At 35.8% G+C, this 19,847-nt stretch overlaps 1 long non-coding RNA gene across 1 annotated transcript; it reads right to left on the bottom strand.

The window, feature by feature from the left end:
- Positions 1 to 7,446: 7,446 nt before the first annotated feature.
- Positions 7,447 to 10,869, bottom strand: LOC127849490 (uncharacterized). Its single transcript, XR_008034869.1, has 3 exons — positions 10,659 to 10,869; positions 10,011 to 10,170; positions 7,447 to 9,362 (listed from the first exon to the last, which is right to left on the bottom strand). It is a non-coding gene; the product is annotated as an uncharacterized LOC127849490 (long non-coding RNA).
- Positions 10,870 to 19,847: the final 8,978 nt, after the last annotated feature.

Below are 19,847 nucleotides of genomic sequence, written 5' to 3'. Positions count from 1 at the left end.
TATCATTAGACATGCAGTTCAGACTACCATTGCATTCCCAGTAACTAAATGTCATAAATCTTGTTGGCACTAAGAGTCGATAGCTACATTCGACAGCGTATTAGAATTACAACAACAACAATAAAAAGGCGCAAATTGGAATCTGTCAAAAAGCAGTCAAATATTTTGACGTTCTTTTCATCACATGGTCAGTTTTTGTTCCTGATTGCTTGCATTTTTATGTTAATGCAAAGTTTTTGTTGTTATGAAGGTTTGTTTTAATTCAGTTACGTTTCAAACTAGAAGTGTCACGCAAAATGTGCATGGTAGACGGAAGATCAGGCCTTTTCTGCCCATTCCTGTAGGGCCGAATAATTTTTTGCCCCATTCCCAATCCAAGAGCTTTTTACATTTATCTTTTGTTAGTTAAAAAAGCTAAAATTCATAAAATGCACAAAAATATGCCCAACATTAAGTGCCTGGTTGACCATTTAAATAGCCATACAGTGGCCCAAAATGCAGGAAATCAAGTGCTCAATTTTAACATTTTCCGGGGGAGCATGCCCCCAGACCCCCCTAGAAGGCCTCTTGGTTTCATAATTTCGGCCTGTTGGCTTTCTGTGAAGACCAAAAAGCACTCAATTTCTCTCTATATATGAAACATTTCGTTTCTATTGTGTGGAAACAGATTTAATTAATTATAAAAGGTTATATTTCATGCATATTTATACTACCTTTTGTTTATAATGAGGTACCGTATTTCCTCGATTATAAGACGGATTGACTATAAGACGAGACCCCAACTTTAGGTCCAGATTGGCTGTATTTTGCGTAGACTCGCTTATAAGACGGGGCAATTTTTTAAAGACGAAAATCGGTAAAATTTCAATAGTCAAAATTTGTTGGTCGGCCATTTTGTAAGTAAGTACAATACACCAAGTAGGCTCGTTATCGGATTCGTTCCCTGATTCACGTCATCCTATTTTCAATACAGAGTGTATGATTATGTATATTAATATATTAATGTATGCATCAGATTGGCCAATCAAATACCAGGTATGTCATTTAAACTTGATTAGTGTTGGAGGTATAATGCCATCTGTGTCCATTAAACACCCAATTAACGGCTTAATAAACAAGAGTATTGTCTGACAATTAGTTGCTAGCTGTTTGTAGCACCAAGCTATCTGTAGGGGGTCTGTTAGGGGTCAATACTATCTGGAATTGTATCAATAAAACTGCCAATTAACGGCTAGATAACGGTTGCACATGTTGATAGTCAGTCGGCAATAAACAAACTGTCATCTATGACAATAGTGTTTGCACAACAATTGCAGTTTAATTGGAAACAAATAGGTGTTTTATTTAGAAAAATAAAGATACAGATAATAAAGCATGACGTACATTTACCCTGCATTCCCTGAAAATAGAACAAAATATGCAAAACATTATTTATTATAATGAAATAGATAGCCGATATATTTATATAAATTTAAGAAACGTTAATTGTTTTCAACCGATTTATTCAAAATGACATAAGCGATCTAACGCTGATTCTTCACCGCCACAGTAGCAACGATCCGCAGTAAATATTTTGCTGCAAATAGAAAATAATAGAATAATAACAACAGTATTTGTACACATTTGCTTTAATAAATTTTTATGTTTAATTTTTATTCGATTTTAAACTCGCGAGTATTCCAAACAGACATATCATTTATAATATATCATAACATAAGGATGTAAGCGGCAAATCACGTAAACGAAAGTAGTTTCTTTTCTTCATCAGAAATACGGTTATCACTTCACAAAAATTGGTAAAGAAACTTATTTTTTTTCGTAGACTGCGCTTATAAGACGACCCCCCCACTTTAGGCCTTAAAAAATCGGGAAAAAAACCCGTCTTATAATCGAGGAAATACGGTATTAATGCCCAAAATTGGATATATATTGGCAATATACCAACCAAAAAGCACTTCATGTGAAGGCTGATAAGCACTCAATTTCTCTATATATATTAAACATTGTGTTTTTATTGTGTGTAAACGGATTTAATTAATTATTAATATATCGGCAATATACCAACCGAAAAGCACTTCATGGTGTTTATCATCTTATACGTAAATTGATGTATATGTTTTAAGTATTTCTAATTTACTTTAAACAAAAATAGAAATTGCAGGCTGACTTTTAGTTAGTTTGCTTTGTATTAATAATAGCGATTTTAATCGTTCCATTAAAACCATTTATTGCGCGAGCATCGAGTGTACGCTGGTACCTTAACACGCATTTTATTATGACTATTATTTTAAAGCTCAAACACAAATGTAAAAATGAGCGTGTGCGTTACATGTAAATCAAGTACAATGGATTATTGAAAATACAAAAAATCAACATGTTCACTTGAAATTCAATAACTCCCCCCAATAAGTGCAGAAAAAACAAAGTGTCAACGTGAAACCCGTATATTTCCCCTCCCCAACCCACCTGAATAAATGTTGCAAAAAAAAATGTGTCAGCATTGCTTCTCATATGACCATCCTCCCCCCAATTAATGCACCAAAACAGTGTCAACGCCTTCACATCTGGTCGGCGCCTGTATGGGGCCAGACCCTATTGAGTACGCAATGTATATCAGTGTGTTTTTTTTAGTTTTGGGGGAAGTGGGTCGGGTCCCCTGAGAGGGGGAAAATTCGCGCGTAAATGGGGAAAAGGGGGAAATTTCTATGCTTAGCTAGTAACAGTACAAAATCAAGTTTTAACACTATAATTCACCATACAGAGGGAGAAAAACATAATTCAAACTCTTTGATCCATTAACATGTTATGTTCATGTTCAAAGATCAACATTTCTGGGCTTTTCAGTGAATTTATCAATTATTCTGGTGACCTCCTCTTCACCAAGTCTCTTCATGTGCAGACAAAGTCTGATCAGGGACTTCAGTGTAGCTTCCCCAAGCCTGTTTCTCTGTGGCGTGCAAAGCAGGTTGAGCAAACAGTCTTTCAACACTCTCTTGGCCGGACGTTTCTGGCGTTTCACTGCCGGCATTTGAAGAAGACTGACTTTTAAGTTGTACTTGTTTGAAAAGAATATAAATTTATTTTTAAGTAAAAACAGATTTGTCAATTTTTTACGATAGATTTTGTTGTTGTGCGACATGTTGGAATACGTATGGTTTGCGGTAGATGTCGTAAAGCGAAAGTCGTGATAGTGAACTACGTACGGTTTGCGGTAAAGGCTAAAATAAACACGCGGATGCAGTTCAGGAAAATTGTAGTAAATTCGTAACAATATTTGGGGAAAAAATATATACTCTAACGATAGGGGAATGGGGCCGAATAACGCCGAATATTTCATCCAAAAAAAACACTGTATATATATATATATATATATATATGTATATATATATATATATATATATATATATATATATATATATATATATATATACCCATATTTTAACATGTCTTCACCACTTGATATTGATAATTGTGTTTATCCGTTCAAGAGAGCTTACAAAATAATGTCAGAATTTCCGTGCATTGAATGCTCTTTAGAGTGCAATGATGATAGTATTTAGTGTAGTGATTGCAAAAATTGGCTTCATCATCAGTGTGCTAATTTAAATACTGCAGAATTGAAATCTTGGTCAGATAGAAATTTGAAATATTTGTGTAAATGTTGTGCATTCAGAGGAACGGATTATGATGATGAAGGGTAGCTGAAAAGTTAAGTGCCTTAGAATGATAAGTTTTAAATTCCTATTACTGTTTACAAAAAACAAAAATGAAATAAGACAATTCATTAGATCTTAGATTTATTACATATCATGGAAATAAAGGCAAATACATAGTTATACTTAAATACTTAAGTATATTAAAACCCGTGTTACTTGTAAGAGGTGCATTAATTTTTTGGTTAATAATACATACTAATACATTACATTAAAATATATTGTTTAAACATTTTATTAACAATAATACAATAGACAAATGATAACAATACATACATCAACAATATTACATAACATTAAATTGTAATAGACTTTATCTTTTGACTGCACATGAGTCTCTGTATTCTGAACTGATACTTGTTCATGCCGTTGTTCCCAGGGAAACGGCTCTCCAAATGCACGAGATCTTTGGAATAGTTGGCAGGGAATTTAATGTCAGGAAATTTTAGTAAATTGTTCTTAAATGTTTTTGCTAGGCACTTGTTGATTTTGACTCTGTCTGTCAAAGCATATTTTCTGTAATCCCGGACATTTCGAGAGATTTCCACGTGTAATTATTTCTGTTACGTAGACGTGCTCACATCCATTTCGATGTATTTCATTAACGATTTCTGTAATTCTTCTCCCAATCTCTTTGGGTTGTGATGTAGGGGTAATGTCATTACCCCCAACAGCTACGATAGCGATGTCCGTTTTTTCCCGTAGCATCATGCCATACAGATCCATGTCCATTCTGTCCGTTCTCAATCCGCCTTGGCCATACCATCATACATTATAAGGCGAGTGTAGTCCTTTTCTATCTTCGCAAAATTGTAACTATTTAAATAAGTATTTATATGATCGCTTAAGCATAATCTAGTAATTATAGCACATTTTCACTTACTGACAATGTCGACTATAATTTCGGTATAAACATACAAAGAAATTAATCTATAGATAATGTACTTGCCGGTATGTTATTGGACATATTGTCAATGTTCATTATTTGTATTAAACTAAAGACGATGCTTTTTTGCCAGAAAGTTTTTATTTCAAATTCAAAACAAGCAATAATAATACATAATACCAAAATACAAAACTAACTAAAGGACAACACAGTAAAATAGTTAAAGTTTAAATAAAAAGCCTTTTATATGCCTAAACAGTTTCGTATTACCAACTTAATTAAAGTGCACCGTATTGCAGGTATCGTAATCTGCTGGAAAACTAATCTTATTCACTTGTAGAACACAGGCGGTTTTGCGGAGACAGTCATTGATTTTATTTTGCTGTGCATTGAAACATTTCTTTGTCCTTAGGCGGTCCTTTGGACAGTAGCCTCGCTCAGAAATTGTGCAGAAATGCACGTGTGTGGTGCGGGCTTTGTTGAGATGAGTCTGTAGCCTTAATAAGGATGACACAATGTCTGCAGTCGACGAACTAGTGCTGATGTAGTTTCCGCCTAGAATCACCACGACAACGTGCAACTGGAAGCTCTGCAAATCCTGCTGCAACTGGACGTCAGGACGTGCTACCGTCATAGCTGTTACCCTCCTTTACAAAAAAATTGCAATTCTTCCAGCATCTGAAATAAATGCGAATTCCATTGAAAGCATGTTAATTGAAAATATAAAATAGTGAGGCTGATATCATATGAAAAATGAACTATCATGCATGTTTGATGTGTTAAGGGGTGTCACAAAATTTCACTATCTGCCGATGTTGACTAAAATTTCAGTATAAACATGCAAAGAAATTAACCTGATCATCCTTAAAAAATTGTTTGTTTGGCATAACCCGACCCAGGTAAATTTGGGTGGGAAGGTAGGTAGGGATTTTTTTTTTTTAGTAATTTTTTTTTCTGACATTGAACTCCGACATATACCAAACTGAAAGGTAATTATCAAATTAAGCTCCAAGTCTTCTGCTTCATGAAAGGAAATTGGTAAAGATTTTTCTGCACTGTCCATATCACCGTACATGTATTTGTAAGTCTATTTTTTCTATAAAGAACTTCGAAAATATAATATAATCGACAAAAAGTACTTTATCCGAAAACGACAGTCCGAAAAATTGGACGCATTTTGCACATGAAATAAAATGTGCATATCGTTTGACTACAGAAAGTGAAAACAAGTAACCTAGCATATATACGTAATTAATTAACCATTTGGTTGACATATTACTTTACAATAGCATAGTTTGTGAGTAGTTGCAATAATTCAACTCTAAGCTTTATAGCCCAATGGGCTGCTTCGAGTTGCAATGCGCTCTCTCTTGTCCATGGGTGCAAAATGTTATCAACAATGCAAGGGTTAAGGAACACTGAAACTGCAAGAACTTATTAAAGTTTACCTATCTAAACCACAAACTCATCCAAATGGTACCATTAAAGCAAGAAATAATTGATTTTATTGACTTAGGTTTTTTTGTGTACGCTGTATCCGCCATATTGGAAAATTGACCCAATATTGGTTAGGTCGCAGTACACCAATATTTTGCACGTCGGGTTATGTGCTCCAGCCTATAAAGTCGATAACGATGTGGTATTCGATACAGAACTCGGTCAGCAGCTGGAGCGTGCGCGTCGTGACCGAGGCAAGAGTCCCCCGCAGAGGATTTCGCTTGAGGTGAACTTCTGCGGGTGGCTCTGCTAATCCAGCTGAGTCCGTCACCCTCGAGCCGGACATCTTCCGCACTGCTGGGATTGCTGTCTTCTCCAAGATGCAGCGGACTTGTCGTTGAGAGCTCGCTGACCCGGACCTGCCAGAGGTCCCGTCTGTAGATGGACGGGGATAGTGGGACAGCGAGACCACCAGTGTGGAGGAAATACAGGGCGGACCAGAACCCTCCTGGGGAGGTAATGAAGCATGCCTGGAACTTTGAGGGGGTGGCTTTAAAGAGGGACCCCGGGACGGCGGTACTCAGTACGCTCAACGCACTGGGGAAACTGTCTCGGGGATGAAGACGACGGCCGGTGACAGCGAGAGGGGCCATAAAGGCAGAGCTGCTTGCTTGCACTCCTTTGGTGGAGCTGCGTACAGACAAGAATTTGTCTTTGAATTGTCAACTACCAGTGCACATTAAGGTCTCATTGGCCACCGTGCACTGGCATATTTGGATCTAAATTATATCTTTGGCGAATACCCGGGAAGCCGGGGTAAATTTGACCTACTTTGGCTCAAAATTAATATTTTTCCCCTGAAAGGTCACAGGGGCAGGTCGGACCATAAAGACTTCGTGAAGAGGCCGGTACCCAGCAAACATTTTAAATCGGTCCGATATCGGCCCGATATTTATTTCAATATCGGCCCGACATCGGTAATTACATCGGCCCGACAACGGGAGTGCAACACGGCGCAATGTTGGCCCGACATCGGTATGTATATCGGCCCGACATCGGTAATTACATCGGCCCGAGATCAGGAGTGCAACACGGCTCGATGTTGGCCCGACATTAGTATGTATATCGGCCCGAGATCGGGAGTGCAACACGGCTTGATGTTGGCCCGACATTGGTATGTATATCGGCGATACCTTCTTGAGCCAGCATGGTGCCGACATACTTTTAACCATTCCTTAGTCCCTGTCTAGCCTCAATTGTTTTTAATTGTTGTTGGTAGTGTTAAGGGCCTAAAACAGTTTCTTAAATAAATGAAAGAAAATTTTCTTCAGACAACATTTTATTTTTACATTCTTTTCAACCAAACTGGAACACAGTATTTGCTAATTATACTACTGTCTTGAAACTGAAAATATTAAACTGATTTATTACTAATTCCAACATTTTTATTCTAATGGTGTAAAATTAATTAATATATACATTGACTAACAACAAATGTAAAAGAAATTATTTAAACAGTCTCTATAATTCTACAGGTACAGAAACTGAAAAAGTAACACATTGAAACAAAATGTTAAATGACCAAATGACTTGAGTTTTGTATTTTGGTAATAGAATATTCAGCAAATGAAAATCAAATAGAGAATTATGAAGAAAACCAACGTATCCAACACGCATATTGTATACATGGAAAATTACCAAACATGCATGTATAAATGGTTCATATCACCCATATTATCAAAACTGGTCTATATACCCTGGCAATTAATAAAATAACCCTTTCTTTAAACTGGATAATGTACGATACCCATAAAATAGTAACAATTAAGACTAGTTAGCAAAATACAACATAGTAGTCATACGATACACAAAAAATAGTAACAAATAAGACTAGTCAGCAAAATACAACATAGTAGTCATACGATACACAAAAAATAGTAACAAGTAAGACTAGTCAGCAAAATACAACATAGTAGTCATACGATACACAATAAATAGTAACAAGTAAGACTAGTCAGCAAAATACAACAATGTAGTCATATGATATACAAAAAATAGTTACTAGACTAGTCAGCAAAATACAACAATGTAGTCATATGATACACAAAAAATAGTAACAAGACTTGTCAGCAAAATACAACATAGCAGTCATACGATACACAAAAAAATTGTAACAAGTAAATTCAGCAAATTGCTATCCAGCAAAAAAAACACAACATAGTAATGGCACAAAATGTAAATGTACAAGTTACTAGAAAGCTCACTTTAAGGTAATGGGCCATGTTCTCAATGGCAGAACACATTTTTTTCCCCTAAATCAAGTCAAGCAATTCCTTATTGTTGAATAGTCTTAAATGGTAAATACTAGCTGTGAAATGTGGAATAAGACTTGTAGTTAATCAGTTGTACTTTTTCTGAACTGCAGGTAAATATATATATTGACACAACATTTCCCAATTTCATGGAATGGGGTCACATTCCCAAAATACTGAAAAAAAAGCCATTAAGTCAGACCATTCCTTTAAAGAGAACTAATAATGTTATGCAGTATAAAGCAGCCAGTATTTGTTAATGAATACACTGCAGTAGGACAGAGCAATAGATTGCTGAATGATATATAATTGAGTAGTTTACTGGGACTTATTTACATATGGTTATAAATACCTTAAACTAACTTATATTAAAAGTATTTGTTGTTTTCACCAGGAAATGATCACTTGAAAATAAAAATAATTGAGTTCTGTCACTTATCAAATTCAAAATGAATTGAGGGAATTGGTTTTTATAATTGAGTATTTTCAGAAATAAACACCTTGTATGTCCCCTGAACTTAGACATAAATTATGGGCATTTCAAGAAAGTTTTGAATAAAAAATATTACGAGAATATTGTCTTCAATATTAATACAAACTACATGAAACTTGTTTTCTTCAAAAAAAACAAATGAAAACAATTAGAACAAGACTATATTGAAAAGTTACGTTTACCTAAGTAACACACAGAGTTACAGCTATTTAGGTAATAAAGGCAAAAAAACAAACAAAAAAATATATACACTGCTTCCATCATTATGCATATTAAAAGAAAAGTTGTGTAAAATAATTAATTTCAAGTTCAAAGAGACCTTTACATCATAACAAATTGCAGCAGGAGACTAAATTAAAAGTTAAAACACACACGAGTTAAAATTCATTAAGACGGTTCATCACTTTTTTTGGCTGTCCTCTGTTTTCTTCCACCGTCACGGTCAGAGGCTGTTCTAAACCATTCCCTGCACTCATGTTCAACTTCTGCAGCTGTGCATTTCAAGGACCGCATGACAGATTCTGAAAATGGCAATGACATGTAGGCTCATATTATTCTATATCCATTATATGTTCAAGCAGGGTTGCAAGAATTAACGATACTGGGCAGTTTATAAACCAATATTATTTCTTAACCCTTTTTAAATTTCAATATGAAGACTACTTTTGAAAAAGGAAAACAGCCGGATGCAATTCTGTATGTATATATATATTCACACATATGGCCAGTTACGGGGTCTCTGATTAAGAAATGGGTCATGGGGTTCCCACTTTAAATAAATGTATCTCCATACCCTTTTTTACCCGATATTAACACGAATTAAGGTGTATAGGGGTACCTTATATAGTATAATATATAAATACGTCATTTATTTTAAGTCTCATACAAGGAAATATATAGCGACATTAATTGCGAGGTACATGAAATTTCAATTTCAGACGTGATTGTGGTTTTCGATAAAAGACCTTATTGTGACATTTGATTGCATTACCTCCCCTACACCCCCCTAATAGTTATTAAAGGTGCCTAGAACGCGGGGTTGTATACAGAACCGGTTTTTTATATTGACCCCTTAAGTAAAGTCTGAAAACTACCGAGACTGCGTAACTGGCACTATGTATTAGTTCTTACTGTGACCTTATCTTTTTACACATACTATGACAACTTACTCTGCACAGCATCAGCCAATGGAAGTTTTCCAAATACTGCCTTTTTCTTCCTCCCATGCCAGCTGTACTGGTTGGCCACCTCATTTGAAATGCAATGCTTCAGAATGCGCCGGCACACATCAGCGCGGTTTCGGCCACCCAATACAGACAAATGGCTTACCTGAAAAGAAACACAAAGCATCTGTACACAGCTCTCAGTTCATTAATTTATGTTGCATACTAAAAGAACAATAAGTATTTACCTAAGAAATAGCTGCCAAATGGCCTGTTGCATTGGGCGTACTGGAACATGATTCCTCAGCATTGTAAACATGATTTAAGTGTATAGAAACAATTTTTTTTACCTGTCTGTAGGAGTGCCAGTATGTTTTATCCCTTGATTTTGACATTGCTAATATAATACACGGAGTGTTCTCAGTTTCACCAAAATTTATTAGAAAGAATTTTATGAAACAACTTATAGCTGACTAGCTATTCATTCATGAAATTAAACAAACATTGAACAGTCGCGAAAACATGTGACATTTGATGACAGATAGCAATTTCAGAAAAACAGCACTCTAAAAAATGGTCTGATCTTGTGAATAAACAAATAAAATTGTTTCCGAACAAAAATAAATAAAAAAATCCAGGACAGAATAGTTCTACCTTGATAATTTCGAAATTGAGTCAATACAGCTTTGTCGCGCGCCTATTTGTATGATCATACAGGACTGAATATATTTTAAAGTCAAATATTTCAAACGCATATTTACATAAAAAGTAATATGACAAATATATTTATTAAATGAAAGGTATTTTATAACATTATGTGATATAAATTTAGTTGACATACTTTATTTTGTTTACTTCCAAAGCCTGGGCAGATTCACTGCACAAGAGCCAAGGGAAGCAACCTGTGTATTTCCTTTTAACAACGGTTACTCTTCCTGGACATGATAATGTTGATTTTATATCAAGTATCTTACACGGTTTTTAAAAGAGACATAATAATTAAATTTAATAACAAGAAATTAAAAAGAAAATAATCAAAGTTACCTTTTCTCTTGAGTGTTAATTATGATATCGGGCCTATGCTAGGCCGATATCATACTTTGAACTGTTGAGTTATAAGTATTTTTAAAACAACGGGCCGACATCGGGCCGACATTGTCCTATAAATATAAATTGTATAATATGCGACCTATCTTTCACGGTTTTTAAAAGAGACATAGACAATTAAATTAAATAAAGAAAATAATTAAAGTTACCTTTTCTCTTGAGTGTTAATTATGATATCGGGCCTATGTTGGGCCGATATCATACTTTGAACTGTGGAGTTATAAGTATTTTTATAACAACGGGCCGACGTCGGGCCGACATTGTCCTATAAATATAAATTGAATAATATGCGACCTAATCAAACGTTATTAAACCAGATGGATTCACTAAAATGGAAAATTGCAAAAAGTTCTCATCTCTTAACAAAATATTTTTTGTTTAACATAAATGTCGGTCCGATGTCGGCCCAACATCGGCAAACCTCTGCCGATATTCCATCATTTAGCCGATATCGGGCCGATATGGGCATGTTTGCTGGGTAGGACCTTAAAATACACTCTGATACACACACATTCGATACAGAATACACTGTTTCAAATTTAAACATAAACATGTCAGCGAGAAAAGTGTGTTGAAACATCGTCGTGTTTTTATAGGGTGCATGCACAGGATAACATCCGTAGGTTGCCATTCAGGTAAATTTTACATGTTTATGAAGTTTATTCATTATTTTCCTCAATTTGTCTCGAATGACGTCTGTTTAGTGAAGCGCACGGATTCGCTGCGCTGAACTGCACCCATTTTTATGAACGGGTGCATATGGACTGTCAGAGCCGCCATAGCAAAAAATTATCAAAGGCTCTGGGAGTCCGTTTATTTGGACTAAGTTTGTGAGTAAAAAACAACAAAGTAATTACAACATTTTAATTTCAATCAAGAACAAAAAGGTGCAACATCTTCGACATGTAACTAATTTTTTAATTAATATCATCCTTTAATTCAGATCGATAGTCAGTAGAACTTTGTAAAGTGATCAGCTTAAAAATAATTTATTGAGTGTTACGCTTCATTACATTTGCTTATTTTTTATACGACTTTTGCCATCGACCGTTATATTGTAGGCAGACGACAATATCAACTGTGTATTCCATTATCTGCGCATGAATGACCCAATATTACCCGAAAGCGAACTCAATGTTGATTGGCCAGCTACCATATGCGCTTCAAATTTTTCATGGAAACAAAGTGAAAAATAGTTTAAAAAACTCCACTCCGGATTAAAATGGCGAATGTTTTCAATGAAATTTAACGAGATTTAAGCATATTCGCAAATTATATTTTTCTTGAGCCAAATTCGCTATACTTTCGCAATTGGCGAACGACAGCGCGAGCCATGTAATAGTGAGCATGTATTCCAATAATAACACGTTCGCAATGCTCGCGCTGTCGTTCGCCATTTGAGTCATTTGCGAAACTATTGAGAATTTGGCTCAATAAAAATCTAAATTGCGAAAATGCGAAATCTAGTAAAATTTCGTTGAAAACATCCGCCATTTAAATCCGGACTGGTATTCTATATTTGTCTCTTTGTTTCAATGAAAGTGTTCGCAATTCGAACAGTTAACGAAACCCGGTCTGTACCCGATTAGACATTGCTTGACCTTATTGTTAATGAAGTGCACATGGTAGCTGGCCAATCAGCATTGAGCTCGCTTACACATGACATTACGTTGTCGAATGAAACGTGAGAACGGGTGGAGCTATCGGATAATATTGTGTCATTCATGCGCAGATGTTGTATAATTTGAATACACATTTAATATCGCCGTCTGTCTCCAAAATAGCGACCGGTCGGAAAGTCGTATAAAGAGATTAGCAAATGAAAGAAAAACGTGACAATACTCGTCAATAAATATTTCTAAACTGACCACTTTTTATCTTTCTACCGAATATTTACCCATCTGAATTAAAGAGTGATAATTAAATAATTAGTTATATGGCGATAATATTACACATCTCTGCCGATTGGCGAATTGAAATGGACGGTGATAATTAATTAATTTGTTTTTTTACTGCCAAACTATCCTGAACGACAGCAGCGTATTTTAATTAAAGGGATACGAGAAAAACAGGAGCGGTTTAATTGTATTTAAAGTCTAATTAATTGCATATGTCAAATAAATAGGCGACTCAAATAAATACCAGTACGCGTTTTGTTCATTGCTATTCTAAATATCCCTGAAAGAGCATTCAATTAAATGATGCAAATAAATTTAATGGATTAAAAGCGGAAAGGAAAAATTTAGTGGAAAGAAGTTTCGGCGAGCAAAAAAAAATTTTTTTTGGAAAGTAAAAAAAAATTCAGTCGGGCCGATTTTAGTGGGTCGGTCGGGTTATGCCAAACAAAAGAATTTTTAAGGATGGCCCTATAGATAATGTACTTGCCGGTATGTTATTGGACATATTGTCAAATGTTCCAGAGCTCCAGATAAGGGTTTGTGAAATTCTTAAATTACTACCAGATTTTCAAAAAGAATTCTTAACTCTGAAATTTTATTCTTAACGTTGCTACTAAGTTTTGGAAAATAATTCTTATTTTTTCTAAATGACCTAAAAATAAATAATAATGGTTATTTTCATGCAAAATAGATCAAAATAAACATACTAGCAACTTGATTTATGCGAGTTCAACAGTGTCTTTTCAGTATTATACAATGTTATTTTTCAAATACCTTCATATGCCCAAACTGTGCTTAGATTGTATGCCTTAGATGAATTTTTACATATTTGACAATTAAAACGGGTCTCCCCTTCAATCTTTTCAACGATTAGCCACGGGACTTGTCCCTTCCACTCGTTCAATGTTTTTTTTGTGTTTAAGTTTGGACCGGTCGTGTCGCGTTTTTGTTTAGCTTTTCCGACTGTGTCGGCAACTGAACAAACAACATCGTATAAGATCTTTTCTATAATGTCTTTCTTAACATTTAACTTCGGCTCACTTTGCCTACAATATGTTAAAAGCGTGTTTTCGGACGCTTTGCAGTTTTTTAGGATGTTCTCTGGGCGCCGCCATTTTTTTTGACAGATAGACTGTATACGCCGCTGTATTGGAAAAAATGCGCTTTGTTATACAAACCCGATAACCATTCTATATAAGCACGGCAAAGATCTTTAATACGCGAAAAGAACTCAATAAAATCGATACGATCCGATGTAAAAATAATCTTCGTAACTTGATTTTGAAATTCTTAATGGTACGACAAGATTTTAAAATAAATACGTAACGGACTTGAAAATAATTCGTAATTACGAAAATACGACCCTTATCTGGAGCTCTGTGTTCATTATTTCTATTAAACTAAAGACAATGCTTCTTTGCCAGAAAGTGTTAATTTCAAATTCAAAACAAACAATAATCATACATAATACCAAAATACAGAACAAATAAAATGACAACACAGTAAAATAGTTGAAAAAGTTTAAATAAAAAGCCTATGATATGCCTAAACAGTTTCGTATTACCAACTTGATTAAAGTGTACCATATCGGTGTCGTAATCCGCTGGAAAACTAATCATATTCAGTTGTATAACACAGGCGTTTTTTGTGGAGACAGTCATTGATTTTATTTCGCTGTGCATTGAAACATTTGTTTGTCCTTGAGCGGTCCTTTGGACAGTAGCCTCGCTCAGAAATTGTGCAGAAATGCACGTGTGTGGTGCGGGCTTTGTTGAGATGAGCCTGTGGCCTTTATAAGGTCAACCAACACACACACATTCCTCTACACAACTATTAGTCCTTGTACGGCATAATCTTCTCCAGCTTCAATCTAAGACTAGTCATAAACTCCTCCAGTCCCGCAGAACTCAGATGAACTACGTCCCACAACCAGTGGACGTCCCTATCACACACATACACCATGGACGACACAGGAAAGTAGCGCATTACATATTTCGCGATAGCACTTCCAATCCTAGCAAACTGGTCTGTCGTGAGTGCGGGGTCCCGGAACACCCACCGCCTACAAATGTCAGCCACCACAACGGTGGCGACACCTCTTGCTCTCACAAACTGACACAACTCAAGAATACCCAAACCGATGTCTCGGGGCTGGCAAGTGGCGGTTATATCATTCCCCCCCCAGGCAAAGTATGACAACTTCTGGGCCCCACTGTAACATATCCTCCAAAAGGTCCATATTTGGTCTCGATACCCTCATGCCGCCCTGGCCAAAAAACCGATAGCGCCCAGGCACCTAATAAGCAAAAGAAAACAACATTAATATAAACAAAAATGTAAGGCTACTAAGAAAATAAAGAATAGGAGGGGGTAGCAATATAAGAATTAAAAATATCAAGCTAATAACCACAGTAATGTAACCTGTCTGTTAAGTGACACGGGTCGGTAAACTCCAAGGACAATTAGACCAATACCACTCACTATGATACAAAACCGGAATCAACTCAACATCTATACATACATTGGGAATCCCTCCACAGTCGGACATCCGTGCGACATAGCTATCTCCGTAAAAAGCTGTCATTGTAGTTGAAGTCGTCATTTCGGCTAATAGAATTGAATTAAAAAAACGACTCCCGCTTAACTTATTTATACCCTGAACAATGCATACTAAGTGACAAATAAAACCAAAATAAAGATAATTAAAATTTATCTCCCCTGCACCTGAAACGCCGACTAATAAAGCGCGATAAACAGCTCTGTATCTGGCAAGTTCAATTTGACCTTGACCTTTGAATGACCTTGACTCTCAAGGTCATAAGAATAAATTTTAGTTAAATTGCCATAACTTCTTTATTTTATGTTCAGATTTTATTAATAATTTGACAAAACAACACTTACCTGAATACCACAATGGATTCCACCCAAACAATACCCCACGCCCCAACCCAGAATCACTGCCCCCCTCAAAAAAAAAATTTTTGTTTCCTTTTTTAGCTCATCTATTTTTTGAAAAAAAAAGAGCTATTGTCATCACCTTGGCGTCGGCGTTGGCGTCGGCGCCCGTTTAAGTTTTGCGTTTAGGTCCACTTTTCTCAGAAAGTATCAAAGCTATTGCTATCATACTTGCAACACTTACTAACTATCATAAGGGGACTGTGCAGGCAAAGTTATGTAACTCTGACTGGCATTTTGACAGAATTATGTGCCCTTTTTATACTTAGAAAATTTAAAATTTGGTTAAGTTTTGTGTTTTGGTCCACTTTACCCCTAAAGTATCATAGATATTGCTTTCATACTTGGAACACTCGCAAACTATCATAAGGTTACAGTAAAAGGACAAGTTGCATAACTCTGGTTGTCATTTTTACGGAATTATGGCCCTTTTTTGACTTAGTAACTTTGAATATATGGTTAAATTTTGTGTTTCGATCCACTTTACTTTCAAAATATCAAGGCTATTGCTTTCAAACCAGGCTTTTTCCGCTCCATTTTTGGAAAACGCCACACTGGAATTTTGGGAATTTTGCGTCGTGAAAACCCCCATTAAAAAAAATAATTGCAAAATCGGCTCAATTGGGAAAAATTATCGCATGTAAATAGTGTTTCTTATATTTTAAAGAAGCCATTAACTGGTAAATAACGACTATTTTGATAACTTATTATTAAAATTTTACAAAATATTATGAACATGTGTGATAAGTGCAGGTTTTTTAATCTGAATTTGGGGAAAAGGCCTGGCTAGCGCCGGATTTTGAGGAAAATAAGGAAAGTCTTAAATAATCATTAACTTATTTTACAGTTTTTAAAACAAATTTAAGGCAACAGAAAATTTAAATATGCGATACTTTCTATTTTCTACACCAGATCAGGTTAACTTGTATATTTTAAAGTTAAAAAAAAACAAAAATGTTTTTTTTTGGAATTGGGAATTTTTTTTTTCAATTGGGAAAAAAACAACCAGATTTGCATTGGGAATGGGGCCGAATTTCGGACCCGTGGCATAGGGCGGAAAAAGCCTGCAAACTTCAAATACTTTCATGCTATCATGAGGTTACTGTACCTGACAAGTTGAATTTTACCTTGACCTTTGAATGACCTTGACTCTCAAGGTCAAATTATTAAATTTTGCTAAAATTGCCATAACTTCTTTATTTATGATTAGATTTGATTGATACTTTGACAAAACTACTCTTACCTGACATACCACAATAGACTCCACCCAAACCATCCCCCGTGCCCTCCCCCCCTTTCCCCCCCCCCCACTCGAATCCCCCCCCTAATATGTTTTTTTTTTTTTTTTTAAGATCATCTCACAAATGACCACCACACCCTCACACTATACCCCCCCCCCACCCCACCCCCCCCCCACCCCCCAAATTATTTTTTTTGAAATGGTTAAAAAACAAATATTTATTTTTTATAATTTAATTTTTGAAATACCGTCCAACCTTCGCACCCAAGCATCCCCTTAAACCCCCGATTTTTTTTTTTTTTTTTTTTGCATTTTTTTTCCGCATTTTTGGAAGATAATGTAATAAATGTCCCCAACCCCACACTATTCACCCCTCTTCACTCCACCCCTCCCTCCTTTGTGATTGAAATTGAGAGTCCCTTCAACTTTAAAAAGAAAATAGATGAGCGGTTTGCACCCGCAAGGCGGTGCTCTTGTTTATTTTTAGCTCCACTGGCCAGAGGCCAGCGGGGCTTATGTCATGGTCCTGTGTCCGTCGTGCGTGCGTGCGTTCGTCCGTCCATCCGTCCGTGCGTTAACTTTTTCTTTAAACATCTCCTAAACTACTGGTCCAATTCTGATGAAATTTCTCAAAAATGTTCCTGGGGTGAACCTCTATCAAGTTTCTTCAAATTATGCCCCTGGGGTCAAATTTGACCCTGCCCTGGGGGTCAGAAAATCGAAAATTTGTTTATATAAGGCCTATTTTGTGAAAACTTAAAAACCTTCTCGTCCATAACCATTGGGTCTAGGGCTACAAAATTTGGTATGTAGTGACATCTTATAGTCCTCTACCAAGTTTCTTCAAATTATGCCCCTGGGGTCAAATTTGACCCTGCCCCGGGGGTCAAAAATTGAAAATTTGCTTATATAAGGCCTATTTTGTGCAAACTTTAAAAATCTTCTCATCCATAACCATTGGGCCTAGGGCTACCAAATGTGGTATGTAGTGACATCTTATAGTCCTCTAGCAAGTTTCTTCAAATTATGCCCCTGGGGTCAAATTTTACCCAGCCCCAGGGGGTCAAAAAATTGAAAATTTGTTTATATAAGGCCTATTTTGTGCAAACTTTAAAAATCTTCTTGTCCATAACCGAATGGCATAGGGCTTCCAAATTTGGTATGTAATGACATCTAATAGTCCTCTACCAAGTTTGTTCAAATTAAGCCCCTCGGATCAAATTTGATCGTTCCCCAGGGGTCACAAAATTGAACATATGCTTATATTGGGCCCATTTTGTGCAAACTTTAAAAATCTATTTGTCCATAACCATTGGGCCTATTTCTACCAAATTCGGTATTAAGTGACATCTAATAGTTTTCTACCTGGTTTGTTCAAATTATGCCTCGGGGACAAATTTGACCCTGCCCTGGGGGTCACAAAAATGAACATATGCTTAAATAAGACCTATTTTGTGCAAACTTTTAAAAATCTTCTTGTTCATAATTATAGAGCCTAGGGCTACTAAATTTGGTGTGTAGTGATATCTAATAGTCCTCTACCAAATTTGTTCAAATTATTCCCCTGTGCTCAAATTTGACCCTGCCCCAAATGTCACAAAACTGAACATATGACGCATGAGGAGCAATTACAGTCCAACCTGCCAATAACGACCACTCGAGGGATTTGGTCGTTGTGGTCTTTGTTCACAGGTGGTCTTTATTCGCAGGGTCGATTGAAACTTTGCAAAATATGCTAGTAGGCTTTTAACAGGTACCGTATGATGTATGTGCTCTATTGTTTAAATGTGTGAATTCTAAAGCATGTGTAATGTAAAAAAGGATTGAAATCACAATTGTGTTTTATATTTACATGTATTATTTCAATTTCCAAACATAAACTAACAAATGAACTAACGCTTGGATGCCATAATGGTTAACTATAACTGACAATTTACTTATCTATCTATTATGCGCGTCGTATCACGGAGAAATTTAAGAAAGGAATGAATTTAAATTGTATGTGTACAATTTGCATCGTAATTGTAAAGAAACCGTAAATTTCCTTTATAAGTTGATATAAGCCCCAAACGTTTGGTATTTTCGGCAATTAGTATATAAATAATCGTGAGCCAATAAAATAAAAAAGGCAACTTCTTACACCTTCGTCAAACTGCCAAATGCATAAAAGAAGCAGGTGGCTACCAATTAGCAATGTGTGTTAAATAAACAAAAGATACAGCTATCGAGTAAACTGTCACTTGCCAATATCTCCATAACGACCGACCAGTGCACTGGTAAGATGTTTATCACGTGACTATCACAGCATTATGGCGGTCATTGTTTCATTGACAGTTGTGAAATCGTTAATTGTTATGATTGAAGTGGTCGTTGTAAGCCTCTTTCAAGGAATACAAGATTATTTTTTTTGCAAACCGATGACAACGTACAAAGTTTAATAGAAAATCCTTCAAAAAATATATTGTCATTGTATCAATAAGTTAGTGTATGCTGTTTTGTCAAATCTAAATTATTCGTTATGAAACGTTATATTATGATAATTAAAACGATTTTGTTAGTCACTCGACTTTTGAGAATGTAAAATGGTGGTCGCTGGTCATTGACGTGGTCGTTGTTAGCTATCAAATTCGACTTTGGGAATGT

Source organism: Dreissena polymorpha, chromosome 1, assembly GCF_020536995.1.
Source record: "Dreissena polymorpha isolate Duluth1 chromosome 1, UMN_Dpol_1.0, whole genome shotgun sequence".
NCBI lineage: Eukaryota > Metazoa > Mollusca > Bivalvia > Myida > Dreissenidae > Dreissena > Dreissena polymorpha.
Note: the sequence above shows the minus strand (reverse complement) of the source record. Positions and strands in the feature narration are given on the sequence as shown.